This window comes from Strix uralensis, chromosome 31 (genome assembly GCF_047716275.1).
Source record: "Strix uralensis isolate ZFMK-TIS-50842 chromosome 31, bStrUra1, whole genome shotgun sequence".
NCBI lineage: Eukaryota > Metazoa > Chordata > Aves > Strigiformes > Strigidae > Strix > Strix uralensis.
The window spans coordinates 165,777-188,656 of record NC_134002.1 but is presented as its reverse complement, the minus strand read 5'-3'; the positions used below and the strand labels follow the sequence as shown (position 1 = coordinate 188,656).

Sequence of the window (22,880 nt, the reverse complement as noted above, 5' to 3'; positions counted from 1 at the left end):
GGCAGCAGGGTCAGACTGAGCAAGCTTCCTCCTAGTCCCAGCTCAGGCAGGGGCTTCCAGTGAGAGCCCGTCCGTTCATTTAGTCCCACACGTCCACTCTCAGCTGCAGCCTGAGCATTCAGACACATTGCATTGCAGAAGCCCATAAACAATCTGCCTCCCGGATTAAAAACCTTTAGTTTTTAGTTAAGCCTAAAATGTAACTTTTTAGTTAAATCCAAATGCTCTAATTTTTACTTGGGTACATGTGGCAACTGAGGCACGGACTCCTGATGAAATCCAGAAAGAAAGAGAGTTTATTGTTACAACAGTACATACTTATGCTCTCGGATGCTGTCGGTAAAGCTCTTACTTCATAGTTAACAAATCAGCAATTAGACAGCTATCAACCTTTTCTCCTATCAGCATCAGACCACTCTAACACACACTGTGCAGACCAATCACCTCTCGTTCACGCGCTGTTCACGCGGCGGTAACTTCTCACAGTTCAGCACTTTCCCACAGCTCAGTGTTGCAGCTGGCCGTTGTTTTTCCCTGCCACTTTGGCACAACTCAGCAGTTTCTTATCTTTCTCCCAAGGCCTGTTTCTCATCAAAGCCTTGCTGCTTCTCAGGGGCTGCGCAGGGCTGACAGGCCGATGTCTCCCACATCTCCCCTTTCTTTGTTTTGCAGCTGCACCTGCAAGACTTGTTTTGAGACTTCTCAATTAAGGGTTAGGCAAACTTCAAAAATCACAGCATGCTCAAAATAGTTCCACAGAAGGCTAGAAACAATACAGCAGTTGCAGTTACTAATTAAAAAGAGTAGGCTAATTTCACTACCCATAACAAAGGGATATGACTAAATACGACAAAAATAAACAGTAAGGAAAATACGGAATAGGACATTTACTTAATGGGATACTAACATTCAGATCCGCAATTGCTGGGGAACCCTGGATGCAGCGAGAATTTAGAGTACCCTTCCTTGCAAAGCGGAAATCCTACACGATGCGTCCATCCGTAGGTGAGGCATCCAACATCACTGCAAGCAGGTCCAGCCTCTAAATCAACGGGCCAAAATAACTGGCAATTTTCTTTGAGCGGAAACATCTGATTTCATCCTCCTGTTGGGTTCTACCCAGAGCCTGGCCACCACTCAAGGGGGAAAACCAAGGGAGTTTCTAATAAGGTTATACCCAAGGCAGGGACTGTCTGCTGAACTCAAGAGCGGGACCAAAGAGCTGACCTGTAGCCTGTTAAAACAGAGTTTATAGAGGAAGAGAGTAAAGAGGGGGTGGGCGAGTTCAAAACAGTCAAGTAAGCAGAGAGGGTCAAGAAAACGGGTATTTCATCAGGCAGCATGCAAATACTGCACTCTCAAATGCAACACCTCAATGCAAACTGCTGAGACTGTCAGAAAAGACATCAAGTTAAATTTCAGAGAGGATACACCCAATAGCTTAGTCCTCAACTTCGGAATACTTGAGAATTACACCAAAAATCTTGTCCCAAGACACCTTTTTTCCTCCTGGCCTCTAAAAATGATCTCCAGCCAAAGTTTTGAAAGCATATAGCAACAGTCAAGGCTTCATCCAGGCTTATGGCATAAGATATTTCATGCAGACAGCAGATGGCTTCACCCCAAGTAAAAACCTGTGCCAGTGGGCTTGTCATTGGACTTTTAATTTGACTTTTTTTTTAATATATAAAAGTTACTTATTATCTTAAGAAAAAAATTTAAAATCTGAAATTTGAGTTTCAAGAAACAGAATTAGAAGAACCTGAATTAAATTAGCTTGCCTTATCTCACCTTTTTTGGGGGGTGTGGGGGTGAAATAGCCAGCAGAACAGAAAGCAGTGTGTTTCCAATTTTGAAAGTTCCTTTTAGCAAAGCAGAGTTCTCCAGCCCAGTATCTGGCAATAAGGTCATCCTGCAAAATTGTCTTTCATTTCTTCAGGTTTTGACATATCTTTGAGGTACAATGTACTGATTCTCCACGAGTTTTCTCTCTTGCAGAGAGATATTTTTGAGCATATCAAGTGATATCAAAAGCATTCATAAAGCATTAATGTTTTCTTTGCAGTAAAAACCTTAGTCTGAATAACAAAGTGAATTTTCAGGAACTTGTAAAAAGTTTTATTCAAAGCAAAGATGCCACCACTGGCTACAGAACACCACGGTTCCCTCTGTTCCTGTAAAAACCAAGCTATGAAAGTTGGCCAAGTGATGAAATGCCTAACAACTGCATCTTTATCACCATTGAAGATTGGTTTCCTTACTTGTCCTGGTTTCGACCAGGATGGAGTTAACTTTCATTGCAGTGTTTCACATCATGGGATGCCATGCCCAGGGATACAGGTGGCCGGGCTCTCTTGGGCGGGCGCGGGATTTCGGGTCCGGCCCGGGAGTGTGTTGCTGTGGGGGCGGTCGCTGCACTCGGTAAGCCACTGCTGCATTTGACCCGTTTCTTTTTAGACTCACTATTGTTACTGTTGTTCTCTTGTTGTACTTAGTAAATTCTTTCTTTTTTTATTCAACCTACGAATTCTCTTCTTTTTTTGTCCCTCCCCTATTTCACCAGCAAGGGGGAGGAGAGGAGGTGAACAGCCGGCCACATGGCGTCTGGCTGCTGGCTGAGTTCAAACCTCAACAGTTTTCAGCGCCCAACGTGAGGCACTGAGGTTTTTTTTGTTTGAGATAACAACAAAATGGGTAAAATGTGGATTGCTTGGCTCCTTCAGATCTTATCACCTCATTTGCAATACGTGTTTCCCATGCTGTTGCTCACCTTCCGTGAGAGTTGGGTTAAGATTTTGTTTCTGTTGTACTATGTGATGCTCATCTATGATAGCGTGCAGTCATCGGCCCTGGGGCTATTTACAGTTGTGTTTGAGAAATTTGGGGAGTTCAAATATTTTTGTAATGGCGCCAGAGGAAGAGGTAGCACGTGCTGAAGAGGCCCCACCATATACTAAACTACTGGATAAGGAGAAGCCATGTGCCCTGTTTACCGACGGGTCCTGTCGCATTGTGGGGAAACATTGAAGGTGGAAAGCAGCTGTGTGGAGCCCCACACGACGGGTCACTGAAGCTGCTGAAGGAGAAGGCGAATCGAGTTAGTTCGCAGAGGTGAAAGCCGTCCAGCTGGTCTTGGCTATCGCTGAGCGAGAAAAGTGGCCGGTGCTCTACCTCTATAGTGACTCATGGATGGTGGCAACTGCGCTGTAGGGGTGGTTACAGCAGTGGAAACGGAGCAACTGGCAGCTCAGAGGCAAACCCGTCTGGGCTGCTGAAGTATGGAGAGAGATTGCTGCTGGGGTAGAGAACCTGGCTGTGAAAGTACACCATGTAGACGCTCACATACCGAAGAGCTGGGCCACTGAAGAACATCAGAACAAGCAGCAGGTGGATCAAGCTGCTAAGATTAAGGTGGCTCAAGTAGATCTGGACTGGCAACATAAGCGTGAACAATTTATGGCTCGCTGGGCCCATGACTCCTCAGGCCATCAGGGAAGAGTTGCAACATATAGATGGGCTTGTGACCCAGGAGTGGACTTAACCATGGATGCTATTGCACAGGTGATCCATGAATGTGAGACATGTGCTGCAATCAAGCGACCAAACAGTTAAAGCCCATTTGGTATGGAGGACAATGGTCAAAATATAAATATGGGGAGGCCTGGCAGATTGATCATATCACGCTCCCACAAACTCGTCATGGCAAACTCTATGTGCTTATAATGGTGGAAGCAGCCACAGGTTGGTTGGAAACTCATGCCGTGCCCCATGCTACTGCCCGGAACACCATTTTAGGCCTTGAGGAGAAAGTCTGATGGCAGCATGGCATGCCAGAAAGGATTGAGTCAGATAATGGGACACATTTCTGAAACAATCTCATAGACGCCTGGGCCAAAGAACACGTCGTTGAGTGGATATATCACATTCCCTACCATGCACCAGCCTCTGGGAAGATTGAGCGATACAATGGATTGCTGAAAACTACACTGAGAGCAATGGGGGGTGGAATTTTCAAACACTGGGACGTGCATTTAGCAAAAGCCACCTGGTTAGTCAATCCCAGAGGATCTGCCAAGCAGGCTGGCCCTGCTCAGTCAAACCTCCTACGTACCGTGGATGGGGATAAAGTCCCCGTAGTGCACATGAAAGTGGGGAAGGCCGTCTGGGTTACTCCTGCATCGGGTAAAGGTAAACCCATGCATGGGATTACTTTCGCCCAAGGACCTGGGTGCACCTGGTGGATAATGCAGGAGGACGGAGAAGACTGATGCGTGCCTCAAGGAGATTTAATTCTGGGTGAAAATAGCCAATGAATTGAACTGTCAAATAACCCTATTATTGCAATTGGTGCCTCACAACATCCTCCTGCCACATCCAAAGCCTCCTGCTCCACCGACTGCGCTAGCTCCACCTCATTCCTCCAGCCTTAAAGACTGCCATGACAGATGGAACCTGAAATTATGGGCTAAATGAACTCAGCAGACATTCTGGAAGGATGGCCCATAGACTGAGGGAATGCTATCTGTGAGACCTCAAAAAAAAAGGAAAAAAAAAAAAAAAAAAGGGGTGGTGATTCCTTAGAATGTATTTGGAACCTGATCATGACATCAATGGTATGGAATAAGGGGTGGAGACTGTCCTGGTGTTGTCCAGGATTGAGTTAACTTTCCATGGGCTGAGAGGGAGCACAGCTGAAGGGCTGGGTCCTGATTGATCACTGGACCATTCCATGTCCTGTGACATCAAAGCTCAGCATATAGGCGGGTGGGTGCTCTCTCACTGGTGTTGTTTGTTTTGGTTTCAGTTTCCGGGTCGGCGGGGCGGGCTTCTCTGGTGGGTCAAGATCACTGCTGGGGACGAGCTCTGTACCAGTTGCCATTTGGTGAGCCACTACTGCATTTTATCGGTTTTGGACTACTATCATTACTGTTGTTCTTTTGCTAAGTAAATTTTTGTTATTTAAACTACAAATTTTTTTTTTTCTGTCCCTCCCCTATTTCACTGGTGGGGTGGGGGGGTGGGGGGAAGCAAACAACTGGCCACGTGGCAGTTTGCTACCGGCTGAGTTCAAACCACAACAATGCATCCCATTAAACACTGGTGTTAGTGATTGGTAACTCAGAGTATCTGTATGTAAAGCACTTCAGCGTTAACACTGAATTTGAAACTGAGTCAATCCTGTTAAACAAAAGTGTGAGCTGGGTTTGCCAGATTGTCTCTCAAGAGTTGTCAGCTTCTGTAACAACAGCTAATGTATTTGCAAAGTACATTTAGGCTTATTCCATTTAGCCTTGTTCAAGGAGATGTAAATTAATATTTTCTTCCCTTTCAGCTAATTGATGACTAGACTTTTCTTACAAACAGTTTATCTAAAAGTCACCGCATTACCTGGCATAGGCACTTGTTGGCAACTAAAGCATCAGGAGAAACACCTGCCTGATGACACGCTGGGCATGTACATTCCTCAGATTCCAGTAATGCTGTTCTAATACCTGGGTATAATCAGAATCATCAAAACAGGTTTTAGCCAAACTAAGGACATTGTTGGGGTTCTATTCAGTTATAAAAGCCTGTAGACGGTTAATGGGTGAATACGGTCCTGAATGAGAGCATGAAGCTATAAATGTTCAGCAGTGTAAAAAATTTCTAGCATGCAGGAAACAGCTGCCCAGTTTTGATATTTCACTGTTGTAACATTTCAAGACGTAGAGTTGGCCGTGTCTTGATGTTTTGACTAGTCTTTCCTCCGCTGTCCAGCACAGTGAGAAGTCACCAACCTCAAGGTTAATGAATAAGACACATCTCCAAAAACCATTAGTAGGTTCAAGTTCTGATGGTTTTAACGAACTCTCCCGTGGAGAAGAATGTGGATTAAATGCCTAACAAGCCATTTGCTGCAGACCACAGTAAGTCACCAGCGTTGGCTCTATAGTTTTGTATGAGAGAAAGGACTGTGCACAAACTAAATGCATTTGATAACTGTAAGGAACTGTGTTAGACATTGTTTGTCTCAACATTGCTGCTCCGCGACCACCACTTCCCACCCCCAGCATCCTGTTGTTCTAAAGGAGTACGCTACAGAGTCCCCGACAAAACCACGACGTCCGCTCAAAGTGAGAACAACGACAGCCTTGGCAGTGCCTGCCAAGCTGTACCTGCGCGCAAGCTGGGTGCGGGGCAAAGGGACCGCAGGTCGACACCCCCCCCCCCCCCCGCCAGCACGGCCACCATGAACACCTGGGCATGCGCGTACGGAGGACCACGGGGCGGCACATATTACAATGAGCTCCGTGGAAATGGGCGGACTCTTCGGGGAAATCGTGGGGACTAAAGGACTGCGTACTCCTCTCTTGGTGCCACTGTTTTTGCAACCTGCTTCGACACCTGTTACCTGGAGCTGGGACCTCGGCGGAGCTTGGAGCACCACCACCTGCACCGAGGCCAAGTCTACGGAACATCATTGGATCCCTGGTGGTGGCGGTAATTAGCTGCATCTCTACCGTTTTCTGGCTTAGGGATTCTGGCTTTCTCTTTCCTTTTCTCTCTGTCCTATCACTATTACTAATTGTTACGGGAAATAAAGTTCACAAGGTTATACAGCATCTGACCTCGTTTGTGTCTTAATCTCGCTCTTGGGATCGTTTAAGAACCTGCCCCGATATTGGATCGGGACAATAACTAATACTGTAATCAGCTGCAGCATTACGCACTCTTCTCATACTCATCCTTCCGCATGGAAAGAGGATTTAACTAGATGTATAAAAAGGGAAAAAAGCCTTCTGCCTTTTTTTTTTATTCCTTTCTACAAGAAGAGTCCTTTCCTATTTGGGGTATACTTAAGTATTAAACAGAGCTGGTAACAAAGGAATTTTATGATCTTTCTTCTTTCACAAGAGCAGGTGTGATGTTTTAAATTAACAAACATGGGAGTAACACTTACATTCATCACAATAACTGTTTCCACGTCAGGGAATAATAACTGCATCGGTCATGATTTCTTTACAAATGAAACATAAGAGCTCCTCTGGAATAGGATCATCTGAGGAGGAGGAAGAGGATGGCTCCTCTGGTAAAAAGGGAGGCTTTTCCATCTTTCCTCTGAGATTTTGTGCTTGGCAGCTGATGGCTTCTGTGCTGGAGCTCCAGCAAGGCTGCCTGAGCTGCTGCTGTACAGTTGAGGGCCCCCCCCTAACCAGCTCCAGAGCATGCCATAAGGAGTCAGGGTCCTGGAGGACAGCATCACTGCACTGCATGGAGCAGATGACCACGTAGGAAGCCCTCCACTGCAGGACTGCATCAAGCCAGCTCCATGCTGTACTGAGCCCTTCCAGTGCTTGCTGTTGTATTAAATTTAATAAGTTGCATTATATTGTAATAAAGTTGTAGTAAGCTGTATTAAGTTATCACGGCCAAAATAATTCACACGTCACAATGTTTTTCTTTCTGCAGGGCAGGGGCTGTTTATTTTCTTTAATATCTCTTTTTTGCTTCTTACATTAATAAATACTCATACAATAATACAGACTTTTGCTCTCATCAAGCTCTTACTTCATAATAAGCAAATCAGCAACTAGACAGTCATCAACACTCTTATCCCACAAACAGTTCCGTACCACGCAGGCAGTCTCAGTGTTGCCATTTTCTTCACCACACTAGCACAGCCTGGTATCTCTCTTCAGAGGCCTGCTTCTCCTCCAGACCTTGCTGCTTCTCCAGGCCTACGCAGTTCTTCCCTGAGCAGAGCTCTCCACCTTCACCAAGCTCCCCAAAGCTGAGCTCTCTGACTGAGCTCCCCAAAAGCTGACCAGCCATTGTCCATTTGGCTCTTAAGTACTGAATCTCCCCCAGCTGACAGGCCAATGCCCACTTGCCTCTTAATCATTTACCAGTAACACATGATTTGACTCTTATCATATTGAATCTCCCACAGCTGCACAGAGCTGACACTCCCACGTGCTGTGGCCCGGGGCAGAGACAAGAAAAGAGCCCGAGATGTCCGAGAGGAAGGGAGAGCCCGTGCCTGGTGGTTGCATCTTTGTGTCACCCTCCTTTGCCAGCTGTGCATGCTCTTGTCATCAGCATTCAGGGTGGGAAGAGCTTCATCCCCTTCCACTTGCTTCTCACAGCATCCACCTGAGGGAAACCTGTGACTAAAAGGAGTGGGATTTCCACCCCTCCACATCTGCTTGTTAGCAGCAGACGAAATAGGCAGGGATCACAAAACCGCAGTGTGTTCCTAATGGGAAACATTATTACTTGGGTAAGGAATGGGAGCTGCAGCCTCCAGGATGAGCCCAGGGTGGCTCTGTCATGTGGCCAGATGACTTCAAGAGGAGAAGGTCCTTGCCTGAGTCCGGATCGGCCTCTGCAGGATGGGGGAGCACAGGCTGGGTCTTCAGCCCAGAGATCACAGCTCAGGCTTCTCAACCCCCACCAGCACTGACAGCACCAAAGACTTAAACACAGCTGGAATGTCAGCCCAGGTGACGGAAGTGTTTTACCAACTGCTTGGGACCAAAGGCACCAACAGGATACGGGCATACTCTGCGTACTGTGTTTGCAGCCTGTTTTTTCATATTTTTCTGATAGCTGTTTTCTCTAACGTAAGTCTAGGTACATTTAAAGGCAACACAGAGCACTGGAGATACTGTGATCACAGTCTTAAGGGATTTTTCTACTCTCATCTTCAAGGAACTTTACAGCATTCTTCCTCTACTGTTTGGCTGCTTTGTTACAGACACAACATCTAAAAAATCTGTAGCAGCAATTTATCCTGGGTTATACAGTGGTAGAAACGTATGTGATAAAATGCTTTTAGGCAAACAATTGGAGGAGAAAGTAACTTGGCATTTGTAGTGGCCATGACGTAATAAAGGCATTATTATACATTAATATCTCTGATACGTGAGTATCAAGAGAAAGCTTTCCTGCAGCTGACTTTCCCATAGTGCTAGCGGCTGAACTGCAGGGTCAGAAGCGTCACAACTATTTTTTGGACTGCTTACGTGCTGCCCAGTACCCAGTTTTTCTGTATGCAAGCCCATAGATTTCTGTATGCAAGCCCAAGACCCCCAGATCTCCATCTCCATCATAATCCAGTTTAGAACTCTGTAGTTCTGTTTCTAGACTGTTTTAATTTACACACGCTACCCCCAATACAAGAAGAGCAACTGCAGGAATTTTGGTCCTCAGGGAGGGAGTGACGTGTCAAGATCCCCTACGGTGAATCCAGGCTTCTGGAATCCCCTGGGGGACCCTGTTGTCCAGATCTGTGGGATGTCCAGGTGTCACTGAGGCCTAGGATGCTCCAGCATTGCCAGGTGGCCCTGGGAGGCAGAAGGAGGAATGGAGAAAGAGGAGGTGAAATGGAGAAATCTGGGGTGGGGGGAATCACCGGGCATGGGGGGGGGGGGGGAAAGGGGCAACTGATGGGTCTAAGGGTGAAAGTACGGGACTCTGGGGGCAACTGGGTCAACTGACTGTAACTGCAGCCCCAAAGGGACAGTGAGGGTTCTGGGGAAAAGGGGTGAAAAGTGGCAGGGTCTCAGGGGCAGTTAGGGAATTTGGGGGAAGCAAGGCAGCCTGGTGTTGTCCTGGGTACAAGGGAGGGGTCCTGGAATGGGCCAGAGGACAATGGGAGTCCCAGGGGAAAGAGGGGGCCTTGTTCATTTAGGAGTCCTGGCAGTCTATGCACCACCTTGGACACCTGGGTCCCCTTGCATCTGTAGGGAATCCCGAGGGATCGAGGGTCCAGGGGGTTTGGGAGTCCCATGCAGGGAGCCCCAGAAGCACGGGGATTACAGGGTAAGGTTCACCAGGTCAGGAGGACTCACCAGCAGCAGCACGAGCGCCATGAAGCCAAGTGCCAGCCCCATCCCCAGTGATGCCATGTGGTGCAGGGGAGTCCTGCCTTCGGGCCAGCGCAGCACAGCTCTGAACTGAGCCTGGAGGCCCTGCTCTGCCTCCACGCTTCCCCCTGATACTGTGGGGACCAAGGCACCTTGGGTCACGGGGCACTGCCCTCCAGGGACCAGGTGTGCCTGCAGCACCTGCTCCAGCCACAGACCTCCCTGCCCCCAGGGACCCAGGTGTCCGGGGGCCCCTGCGCCACCCCACGTGCCCCACTGTCCCCAGAGGAGCCAGGCATCAGGGACCACCTGCTCCACTCCACCTGTGGTGTCCTGGCACCCTGCTCACACCCCCATGCACCCCCCTCCCATGGACCCAGGTGTTTGGGGTCCTGCTCCACCCTCCACTGCTCATTGCCCCCAGGGCACGCAGCTGTGTGGGCACACCGTTGAGGTAGAAGTACTTGCGGCCAAGGGCTCAGAGAGGACTCCCAGGCAACAAGCGACGGTTCCTGGAACGGGGCCCTGGAGGGTCAGACTGAGAGGTCCCTCCACACTCTCCTGCAGCTCATCAAACACTGCCAGATCATGTGTGCGCAGCTGGGGACGGGGGAACACATCACTGCAGCCTGGTCCACCAGGTACACCAGACAGCATACATGTGCAGGACGCACATGCCCATCATGCCCCCTTCATCCTTCCTGTACCCTTTGCTCATGCACACGCATGCACCTTGTGTCCCACACGTGCTCCTTGTGCCCTGTGTGTGTGCACACAGGGCTGCACAAGCAGAGCACAGGGAAAAGTCACTTCCTTCACACACAAGTGCACATGAATCTGCAAAACACACGGGTGACCTGCCTCCTGCTTGAGTGCACCCTTCACGTGGGCGGGCACTTGCTTGCATCCTGTGCGTGCTTACACTCACGCTGCTGACAGCACACGTATCTCCTGTATAAGCAATACCCGTATCTATCGATAGTCCTCACACCAAGCGCATGGCTGTGTGCACGCAGGCCTTGTTACCCATGCCCAGTCCTCTCATGAATGTTTACGTACACCCTTGCCCACGGCTTTGCAACTCACATCCTTGGCAAACACCCAGGTAAGGGGCAGGTTGGAGGGGGTGGCAAAGGGCACGTCACAGTGCAGTGTGATGGCTTCACCCGCGCGGGCCCACGTGTCCTGCACTGGGAGCATGGACAGGCACGTGAGCTCCCACCTGCTCAGTCACTGACAGAAATGACCACGCTCCTGGGTGACCGCACATGCTCCGGGGCTCACAGGGGGGGTGGCTGGGCACGCACCTTGGCACTCATGGTGGGCCCTGCCCGCATGCCCATGTGTGCAGAATGAGGGTCGCCCCCGAGCCCGGGAGGCACCCAGCTCCAGGATGGGGCTGTGGATGCCTGGGCCCCCCCACGGCCCCGTACCTGGGCAGTCCAGGGGAAACTGGCAGTCCACGGGGCGGCAGGTAGCACACTGGAAGACACAGGTGGCTGGCTGGTACCCTGGGAGGAGAGAGTGAGTGGTCCCAGGGAGAAGGGACATGTGCTGAGGGACAGGGGGTGGCAAGACAGCGGGATGGGCACTCACCACAGGGGGGGACGCAGGCTGGAGCTGGTGGGGAGGAAGCAGCATTAGACTGGGGATCAGTGGGGATCCACATCCCTGTGACGAGCTGTCAGGGCTCAGCCCTTGTCCAGCCCAGGTGGGGTCCCTGGGGGTTTCTCCAGGATGGGGATGCCCAGGGTGAGGGTCCATGGGGTATAGATGTGCAGGGTGGGGATGTCTGTGACAGTCCCTTGAGTGGGGGTCCCAGGGCTCAGGGGTTCCCCAGGGTGGGAGTCCTGGCTGGGTGTCCCAACCGGTCCCATACCTTCCTCCAGCTGGCTCAGCTTCGCCCAGATTGTGTTGACAGCTTCCTGCAGAGACGCCTCAAAAGGGTCTGGGGTGTCGCACATGTCCAGGTGAGACAATGTGCGCTCCTCCCAATCCCCATAAACCCTCCCTGGACCCCACAGATCCCCTGTACGACTCAGCTTGACCCCATATATCCATCCTGGAGTCCCATATATCCCCAAATACCCCCTCAAAACCCCCCAGAAGCTGGATAACTTGAAGGCCATATACCCTCAGATTCCCCAAATATCCCCTTAGAGCCCCCAGACCTCCACATAGCCTGTATTTCACCACCCTCCCCATTCAAGACCTCCACGTCCCATCCCCCGTGCCCCATGTCCTGGCCCTACCCCCTCACATGTCCCACGTCCCCTGCTCACTCATGTTCCTCTGCTTCTCCAGAAAATGCAGGGCATCCATGATGATCTCCCAAAGGGCCTCACGCTGCCTCAACCCTGGGACCAGTAAGAACTGGGGGTTTCCAGGGGTTCCTGGAGTCCTGATCAGGGCTTAGGGATACTGGGAAGGGTCAGGTATCCTGGAGATTCCTGAGGTCTTAGGTAGGACCAGAGGGTCCCAGGAAGTCCCCAGGGTGTCCCTGGCCAGGGCTGGGTGATTCTCAGAGTCTCAGGAAAGGCTGGGATTCACAGAGGTCCCTGGGGTCCAGGTTAGGAGAGGGGAGATGGTGGTGTGGTTGGGAGTCCCTAGGGTGTTTGTCTGGGGTGGTTCCCTGGGGTCCCTGTTTAGGAAAGGGGTCCCCAACTGCCTGGAATCCTGGCTGGCATCAGTATGAGGGCCTTGGCTGAAGTGGGGAACCCCAGAGGGTTCTCGGGGTCCTGTTCAAGGTGGGAGACTCTTGGGATGGATGTCCCTGGTGGGATGGAGGTGCCAGTCAGGATGGGGCTCCTTGGGCAGGGTCCCCATTAGGTTGGGTGTCCCTGGGGTTCCATGATGCACCCACGGTGACAGAGGCAAGTGGCACAGCAGCCTGGACAAGGGCCTCAAGGCACTGTCGATGTCGGGGGTCGTTGACGGGGGCCCCAGTAATGTCCTTGCAGAGCCGTGCCCGCTGAATGGCGGGCCCAAAGCAGAACAGGCAGGTGTGCACCCCAGGGAGCCAGGGGGCCAGCACCAGCATCAGGGGCACCCACCACACCATGGCCCCCAAGCCTAGCACCCAGATGCCTGGGAGTCCAGGCAACAGCAGGGTTCCTAGGCAGAGCCTGGGCACCGGGGTTCCAGGGGACAGTAGGGTTCCTAGGCTGGTCCCTGATGCCTGGGTCCCCTCCTGAGAGGAGTGGGGATACGCAGGCACACTAAATATGAGGGAGCTAGGACACTACACAAAACAGATACTTATTTCAGCTTCTTCCTCCGTTAAAAACCTTCATTCAAACTGCCTTCAAGCACTACATTCATTTTTCTTTGTTTCTCCATCTCCCTAGCCTTTTCCCTGCACCTTTCTTCCTCCTTCTGCTCCTCAGTCTTCTCTCTCATCTTATTTTCCTGTTTCTAGTCCTCTGCCCTTCTCCCCATCAGCTTAGCCCAAATGCCCAGGTGTCCCTGTGCTCTGGTATTTACCTAGCACTGCCCTAGGGAAGATCCGTGGCTTTAGGACTAGGGATCATTTGGGAGCTGATCTCCTTATGTAGATGGCAGAGCGAGGTGCAGCTAGAGCAGAGGTTGTTCCCAGCTGGTGCTCTATGCATCTTGTTGAAACCGCAGGCTGCGGATCTTGTTTTGAAGCGAGGTTTCTTATTCTGTGCTTATTGCTCCCAGGGAGGCTGCACAGGAGTGGTGTTGGGGGCTGGAGGGACAGATGGGGCCTGCTGTGATTCCTTGTAAATATGAACTGAACTTGTCCTAATGCACTCGAATGAAGCCAGACTGACTGCATGATGTCTGACAAAAAGAGCAACAAGTCAAGGCACTTGTAGCTGGCTTTTTCAGGCAGTCTTCATAGGGAGCTTTTGATATTGATTGATTTCTGGAAGGCAAGACAGCAGTGGGGAAAGAAAACTGCAGCTTGTCTAAATGATTTCTTCACTGTAGGAAGGGTCCAGGCCACCTGCTAACCAGGTCCTTACTACAGTTTATGAACACAGAAAATGAGCTATCTGTAAGGAAAGTTTCAGTAGAAGTAAGGCTAAATTTGCACCTCTGTATCTGATGAGATGAGGAGCTAGGAAATTAAAATAGGATATAGAAATAAGGCACTGTGGTGGTTTGACCTTGGCTAAATGCCAGGTACCCACCAAGTCGCTCTATCACTTCCCCCCCCTTCCCCTTTTTTCTCAACAGGGCAAAGAGGGGAAAGAATATAAGATAGCCAACCCTTGTGGGTAAAACAAAAGCAGTTTTAATATAAGCAAAGCGAAGTAAAGGTCCGCGCGCGGAAGCAAAAAAAAAGAAAACAGATTTATTCTCTACTTCCCATGAACAGGCGATGTCGGGCCTTCTCAGGAAGCAGGGCTCCGATACACGTAGTGGTTGCCTCGGAGGACCAAGGGTGACCCCACCCCCTTCCTCCTTTCTCCCAGCTTTATATTGAGCAGACGTCATATGGTCTGGAATATCCCTTTGGTCAGTTCGGGTCAGCTGTCCTGGTTGTGTCCCCTCCCAAGATCTTGCCCACCCCGTCCCACTGTGGGGGGGGAAAATGTTGGAAAGAGCCTTGGTGCTGTGTAAGCACTACTCAGCAGTAGCCGCAACACCAGTGTGCTATCAACACCCTGCCAGCTCCCAACATAAAACACAGCACCATGAGGGCTGCTACAGGGGAAAACCAATTCCGGCTCAGCCAGACCCGGTACAGTCTCCACCCCTTATTCCATACCATTTACGTCATGCCCAAGTCCCACATAACACTCATTTATCCATTCCGTAAGCTTTCTTCACTCCTCCAGATGTTCAGTGACTTGGCTCCCATCTGTCAGGATGGATGTTCAGGACAGGAGCAGTATGTTTGACTGTTGGACTCCAGCACCGGCTAGGTTTGGGTCATCATCGCACGTATCTGGTTCACTCTTCGTCATTCCTACTTCCTCCATCACTTCCTGTAACATACAACTCAACCCACAGATTATTTCCCCCCCAAGGTTAAATCTCCTTGAGGCACACACTGAGTAGCCCCATCCTCCCGCATTACCCACCAAGTACATCCAGGTCCCTGAGCAAAAACAATACCACGAGTGGGCTTGCCTTTTCCCAAGGGAGGAGCAATCCACACTGCCTTCCCCAGCCATTGCCCTGTGTGTACTACAGGGACCTTAACTCCTCCCACAGTATGAAGGGGTTTGGTTTGGGCAGGACCAGGATGGTTAACAGATCCTCTAGTGTTAATTAGCCAAGTGGCTTCTGCTAAATTTATATCCCAGTGCTTCCATCCCCCATTGTCCAATGCTCTCAACATAGTCTTCAACAGTCCATTGTATCTTTCAATCTTCCCAGACGCTTGTGGGTAATAAGGGATGTGATACACCCACTCAATGCTGTGTTTCTTTGCCCAGGAGTTTATAAGATTATTTCGAAAATGGGTCCTGTTGTCTGATTCGATTCTTTCAGGAGTACCATGTCGCCATAAAATTTGCCTTTCAAGACCTAAGATGGTATTTCGGGCAGTGGCATGATTTACAGGGTACGTCTCAAGCCAACCAGTAGTTGCTTCCACCATGGTGAGTATGTAGCGCTTGCCTTGGCGTGTTCGTGGCAATGGTCCAATATAGTCAATTTGCCAGGCCTCACCACATCGAAAACTCTGCCATCGCCCTCTGTTCCAGGAAGACTTTACTCGTGTGGCTCGCTTGATTGCAGCACATGTTTCGCATTCATGAGTGACCTGTGAGATGGCCTCCATGGTCAGGTCCACCCCTCGATCACGAGCCCATCTGTACGTTGCATCTCTCCCGAGATGCCCGGATGTTTCATGGGCCCATCGAGCTACAAATAGCTCACCCTTGCGCTCCCAGTCCAGGTCCAGCCGAGCTACTTCGATTTTGGCAGCCTTGTCTACTTGCTCATTGTTTTGATGTTCTTCGGTGGCACGGCTTTTGGGCACGTGAGCACCTACATGACGTACGTTTAGAGCCACGTTTTCCACTCGGGCAGCGATGTCCTGCCACAGTGCAGCAGCCCAGATGGGTTTACCTCTGTGCTGCCAATTGGTCTTCTTCCACTCCTGTAGCCACCCCCACAGGGCATTAGCCACCATCCAGGAGTCAGTCTAGAGATACAGTACTGGCCACTTCTCTCGTTCAGCAACCTTTAGGGCTAGTTGGATCGCTTTTACTTCTGCAAACTGACTTGACTCACCCTCTCCCTCAGTGGCCTCAATGACTTGTCTTGTGGGACTCCACACAGCAGCTTTCCACTTTCGATGGTTTCCTACCACACGACAGGATCCATCAGTAAACAGAGCATACCGCCTTTCATCTTCTGGTAACTCGTTATATGGCGGTGCCTCTTGGGCACGAGCCACCTCCTCAGGCAGTGCTCCAAAATCTCTACCTTCTGGCCAGTCCATGATCTCTTCCAGGATCCCTGGACGGTTGGGTTTTCCCAGTCGAGCTCGTTGTGCGATTAATGCTACCCATTTACTCCAGGTAGCACTGGTTGCATGGTGTGTAGAAGGGATGTTTCCTTTGAACATCCAATGTAGTACAGGCAATCGCGTGCCAAGAGGAGCTGTGCTTCTGCACCAACAACTTCTGAAGCGGCTCGAATCCCCTCATACGCTGCTGGTATCTCCTTTTCAGTTGGAGTGTAGTGGGCTTCTGATCCTCGATATCCCCGGCTCCAAAATCCTAATGGTCGACCCCGAGTTTCACCTGGTATCTTCTGCCAAAGGCTCCATGTGAGGCCATGCTCCCCAGTTGATGTGTAAAGTACATTTTGCACATCTGGTCCTGACCGAACAGGCCCAAGAGCTACCGCCCGAGCTATCTCCTGTTTGATGTGCTCAAAGGCTTGTTGTTGCTCAAGACCCCACTCAAAATTGTTCTTCTTTTGGGTTACTTGATAGAGAGGGCTCACCAGCTGACTGTAACCTGGAATATGCATCCTCCAAAATCCCACAAGTCCTAAGAAAGGTTGTGTTTCCTTTTTGTTGGTCGGTGGAGACATAGTTGCTATCTTGTTGACAACCTCCATAGGCACATGGCGGCGTCCATCTTGCCATTTTATGCCCAAGAACTGAATCTCTTGTGCTGGTCCCTTGACCTTGCTTTTCTTTATGGCAAACCCAGCTCTCAGAAGAATCTCAATTACTTTTTGTCCTTTCTTGAACACTTCTTCTGCCTTGTTGCCCCACACAATGATGTCATCGATGTACTGTAGATGTTCAGGGGCATCACCCTTTTCCAGTGCAGTTTAAATTAGTCCATGACAAATAGTGGGGCTGTGCTTCCACCCCTGGGGCAGTCGATTCCAGGTATACTGGACACCCCTCCACATGAAAGCAAACTGTGGCCTGCACTCTTCTGCCAAAGGAATTGAAAAGAATGCATTGGCAATGTCGATTGTGGCGTACCACTTGGCTGCCTTTGACTCCAGTTCATATTGGAGCTCTAACGTATCTGGTACAGCAGCACTCAGTGGTGGCGTCACTTCGTTCAGGCCACGATAGTCTACTGTCAACCTCCACCCTCCGTCAGACTTTCGCACTGGCCATATTGGGCTATTAAAAGGCGAATGTGTCTTACTGATGACACCTTGGGTCTCCAGTTGATGGATCAGTTCTTGGATGGGAGCCAGAGAGTCTTGGTTTGTGCAATACTGCTGTCAGTGCACGGTCCTCGTAGCAATTGGCACCTGTTGTTCTTCAACTCACAGCAGTCCCACAACAAAAGGATCTTCCAAGAGGCCAGGCAGATTAGACAACTGTTTGACCTTCTCTGTGTTCACACTGGCCACACCAAAAGCCCATCGGTATCCTTTTGGGTCTTTGAAGTACCCCCTCTTGAGGTAGTCAATGCCCAAGATACAAGGGGCCAGTTACAATGGGATGTTTTTCCCACTTGTCCCCGGTCAAGCTAACCTCGGCCTCCAGTACTGACAGTTCTTGACATCCACCTGTCACTCCTGAGATCCAGGTAGGTTCTGCCCCTCTATAACCTGATGGCATTAATGTACACTGTGCCCCGATGTCGATTAAAGCCTGGTACTTCTGTGGATTTGATGTGCCAGCCCATCGAATCCACACTGTCCAATACACCCGATCATCCCTTTCCTCCTCCTGGCTGGAGGCAGGGGCCCTCTATTCCTGTTCTTGGTCAGAGTATTCACTGTCTGACCCTTGCCGTGCCAGGCTGGAGACTCCTTCATCAGGGCCAAGGGAGGTGATCTCAGTCTTCCTGTACCTGGGAGATCGCTGATTACTTTCTTGTGGTTTCACACCAGCTACATTAACAGCCTTCTTGGATGTCTTCTTCTTGGCAGGGGTCTTTCCTCGCAATTCATGTACACGAGCTTCCAACTTGAAGGTGGGTTGACCATCCCACTTCCTCATGTCCTCCCCCTGGTCACGCAGGAAGAACCAAAGTTCGCCACATGTCATGCGCCTGGGTTTCCCTTTCCCTCTGACTGGGGTGGAAGAGAACTGATTTCTTAGGGTGCTCCTGACATCTAAGGCACTCGCCCGTAGAGATGAGGAGGTACCAAGACTCTCTTCAAAGTTCTGAAGCCAGGAAGAGACTGCCTCCACAGTTGACGTACATCTTAGTCCTTCTCCCACATCCATTTCTGGATAGTACATCACAGCCAAGCCGGCAGAATACGAGGATGGCGCACCTTTAATCACCTTCCTCCACATGGCCCGTGTGCACAGGACATCCTCTGGATTTTTAGGGGCTTCATCATTATCTGGATCACCATAGATGACTTCCAGCACAGCTAATTCCCTCAGGTAGTGGACACCTTCATCCGCAGTAGCCCACTTCCCTGGGGAGTTGTCCGTAAGATCTTCCTTGAAAGGATATCTTGCTTTAACACTTGAAAGGAGCCATCTCCACAGACTGCAAATTTCTGTTTCTTTTCCAATTCCCCTTTCAATTCCTCGATGTCTGGGCTTCCTTACCTTCCAGCTGTTGAGCACCAGCCCCATTATCCCAGCATCGAAGCAGCCAGGCAGCAATCCGCTCACCCGGCTGGCGGCTATAGTCTTTCTGCAGATCTCGCAGTTCTGATGACATCAGGGACCGGGTCATTTCTGCCTCCTGTTTGAGTTCTGTTATTCCCTCTTCTGACCCCTTTGCTTCTTCCTCTTCTTTCTCCTCCCTTATTAATCGAGGGTATGGGCCCATTGTTCTCCTTGTCCACTGTTTGTTTTTTACTACTGGGACAATCTCTGCTGTTGTTGTTGTTGTTTGAGTTCCCACCTCCACCACAGTTCTTTGAGAGCACTGAACTGCAGCTCGATAAGCACAGGCCAGGCCCCAGTACAGCGCTAGGAGTTGCTGATTTTCATCAGGATAGACAAGGCACCCTTCTATCAGGTGTTGTGTCAATTTTGCGGGGTTGCTTGCCTGTTCAGGGGTAAGATCCCAGGCTACAGGAGGTGATAACCGTCCTAGGAATCTGCCCAAATCCTTCCACTCCCCCTGCCACCCAGGGACAGGCCGCCTCAGGGCACATTTTGGTATTGGCTCACGCAAAATTTGCCTTCTCTTACACCAAAAACCTACCGAGCTCCACACAGCCCACAATAGGTGAATAGCATTAATGAACAGTATCAAAGAGCTAACATAAGGATGAATAAGTACTTCGGGAGCCTGCAGAATAAAGCCACTCATGATGTTCCAAATTTCTTCCAGCATGTTCCCGAGCTTAACAAAATAAAGATAAGCAGAGCAATCAACAAACCCGTGACCAGGACAAGAGCTTGTCACTTAATAACTGCTATAGCTATAGCACAATTAATATAAAACTGCCATTGTCGTGCACCACGTTGGGCGCCAAAAAAGACTGTGGTGGCTTGAACTTGGCTAAATGCCAGGTACCCACCAAGTCGCTCTATCACTTCCCCCCCCTTCCTCTTTTTTCTCAACAGGGCAAAGAGGGAAAGAATATGATAGGAAAATAAAACAACCAACCCTTGTGGGTAAAACAAAAGCAGTTTTAATATACGCAAAGTGAAGCAAAGGTCCTCATGTGGAAGCAAAAAAAAGAAAAGAGATTTATTCTCTACTTCCCATGAACAGGCGATGTCGGGCCTTCTCAGGAAGCAGGGCTCTGATACACTTAGTGGTTGCCTCGGAGGACCAAGGGTGACCCCACCCCCTTCCTCTTTTCTCCCAGCTTTATATTGAGCAGACGTCATATGGTCTGGAATATCCCTTTGGTCAGTTCGGGTCAGCTGTCCTGGTTGTGTCCCCTCCCAAGATCTTGCCCACCCCGTCCCACTGGGGCGGGGAAATGTTGGAAAGAGCCTTGGTGCTGTATAAGCACTAATCAGCAGTAGCCGCAACACCAGTGTGCTATCAACACCCTGCCAGCTCCCAACATAAAACACAGCACCATGAGGGCTGCTACAGGGGAAAACCAATTCCGGCTCAGCCAGACCCAGCACACTGAGTTATATAGTTTAGGATGATAGATTATTTCCTTTAGAATTGAGGCCATTTCTTTCATGTGGTTTCCACGTCTCTGATTTCTTGTTCTTCAAAATATGATTAAAGACTCAGCAGACCTACACAGCTAATGACATAGTGGGAAGTTCAATATTTTAATGACTTAGAGGCATGAAGCCCCCCCCTCCATGTTTATTTCTTCATTAAAAATGTTATTTAATAATCTATGCTAATGAAATACGACAGAAATGAAACCACAAAATACAGCATCTGTGGCAAAGCTGAAGCTCGGCTGTCCAGGCCATTGCAACTCCAGGGTGTGTTCACAGGCTGTGCTTTGTGCATCAGCTGAACTGCCGGGATGCTGTAACAGGCTGTAGTGGGAGCTCTGGCTCTGACTGAGAGCTGGGCATAAGCGTTGGGGTGGGGGTGCCCTGTTCTAAGGACTGTCCTTGTTTCTGTCCAGTCAGCTGTAGCAGACGAATTCCCGGACTGGTTTGGATCAACCGCTTCAATACCATGTTCCAGTTGGGTTACAGCAAAAGATACGAGGGATCCTCAGGACACGGGTGGTGCCCATATCAGAAATGGAAACGTGCCCTCAGGGAAAACGTGGACGAGGAGTGGTAGAGGTAGGGAGGGACAGCAGTGAGGGCTTGTGAGGAGGGAATGGGGAAATCTGGTGTCAAGGAGAGAGTGATGTGCAGGGTGTGTGCCGGGAGGAGCTTGGCAGTGTGTCAGAGGATGGCAGCTGGACTGCTGACCTTGGGTGATGCTCCGTTTGCCATCTGACAGCTGGACAGCTGCAGCTCTTTGCAGTGCCCTGTTCGGCCGGGGACCAGGAGAGGCTTTCAGAGAAAAGGCAGCAGCACCACTGTTAGATGGACAGTCTGACAGTGAATGCTGCTTCGCTGCTTTTTTGTTCTGAAAAAGTTTCTGAGCAAATGTGACGTACGCTGTGTTTGTGCATATATGCTGTGCAAAACGTACATATTTACATCAGCTTCCATCCTTCTGTGTACATGATTTCTATGATAAAGGTGTTTGCTACTGCCTGGTGAAAATACTTGTATGACCCCTTTGACTAAATGTTGCTTTTGGCAAGAGATTTCTGCAGTAATGATGGCCTTAAAAATTGGTTTAAATTTCTTTGTTGTTTTTTTTTTTTTAATTTCTATTTCCCTGTGAACTACAGTGTAAGTAAAAGTAAGGTGGATTAAAATTTAAGACCAAATATCTGCTCTGCTATAAGAATATGTAATGCTTTATTAAAACCAATAGCATATATTTTTCAACTACTTCAAAACCATTTCTATCTCCTTACTATAGCAGTAAGTGCTTACACAGTGCTTGACCTTTCCAAAAATACTTTACAGATATTAATTAATTGTTTTCTGAGGTTGGAAAAGCCACCCAGTGCAGAACGTGGGCAGGAGCGATGGGGACAGCCAGGCCAGGAGAGCAGAGTGGGCCTTGCTACACCTCGTTATTTCGTGTTGTAAAGACTATTGTCAGAGGTGCCAGCTGCCTGTCATCGTCCTTCCCTCCTGATAGCTCTTACCTTGAGGAGTCACCCTGCGTATTTCTTAACAAATCTCTGACAGTACACCATGAAGTTTTGCCTCCTGTGTACTTTTAGGCCCTCTGAGGTTTTCACTGGAAAACAGCTGATATAGCTATGTTCTCTTAGTATGCCTCAGATGAGGAGTGATTAGCATTTGTGTGGTACCTGCCAAAGAGTGATCTCAAGGAGTCTAACAAAGTTGGCATGTCCTCATTTTGCAGATGTATAAAAAATTAAAGCTCAGAGAAGACAGAATTGGAAATAGCGTATTGGTCTCCTGGCAAATAGCTTCTCCTTAAGTGAATGAATAAGATTGTCTTAATATGGAAAGCAGAAATGCTTTGAATTATGAAAAGGAACAAGATTACAGGACTTCAGAGGTGCAATATATTTCACACCCTATGCTTAAGTCAGAGGAAAGGAAGAGCAAATATCCATGCATGTCAAATTGGGTTCACAGCAAGAGAGTGCATACACCTGGGAATTGGTGTAGAGAAACAATTGCTACCATTGTTATTTAATGTCATTAGCAGATTGATTAGCAATGGCCAAGTGAGCTGAGTACCAACATCAAAAAATATTGTCAGACCACACCACCACCATTGCTTCCTGCGCTTTAGTAGACCTTTGTTAATCTTTGCCAGCAGAGGACCTGGCACAAATCTCTGCTTCAATCCCAGTTCTGTCCCCAAGCCCATTAACGTATGTTCCTCCCGAGCGCTTTAGGAGCACTCAGACACTTCTTCCCAGCGCTTCTTTCGCTGGGACGTCAGAATCAGGGCTGCTGCTGTGACAGATTCTCCTCACCTCCAGCTGCCAGCTGTGGGCACAGCTTTGGTGTTTGCTCCTCTGCCTTTGGTGTGGGGCAGGATAATCCTGTGTGCCCGGGGCTCCTGCAGCCTCTGAGCTTCTGCAGCAGCTGCCTGGACCGCGGCTTTGCCAAGTTCAAGGGCACTTCTTGTGTGTCTTGGCCCATCCTGTCCAAGGAGAATAGGATGTCAC

The 22,880-nt window shown here is 49.5% G+C and overlaps 1 long non-coding RNA gene and 1 pseudogene across 1 annotated transcript; both read right to left on the bottom strand.

Annotated features, from left to right (window-relative positions):
* Window positions 1-280: 280 nt before the first annotated feature.
* Window positions 281-1,149, bottom strand: LOC141936119 (uncharacterized). The gene is made up of 2 exons (XR_012626690.1): window positions 892-1,149; window positions 281-686 (listed from the first exon to the last, which is right to left on the bottom strand). It is a non-coding gene; the product is annotated as an uncharacterized LOC141936119 (long non-coding RNA).
* An 8,285-nt stretch (window positions 1,150-9,434) lies between these two features.
* Window positions 9,435-12,909, bottom strand: LOC141936029 (sperm acrosome membrane-associated protein 6-like; annotated as a pseudogene).
* Between the last annotated feature and the right edge of the window lie 9,971 nt (window positions 12,910-22,880).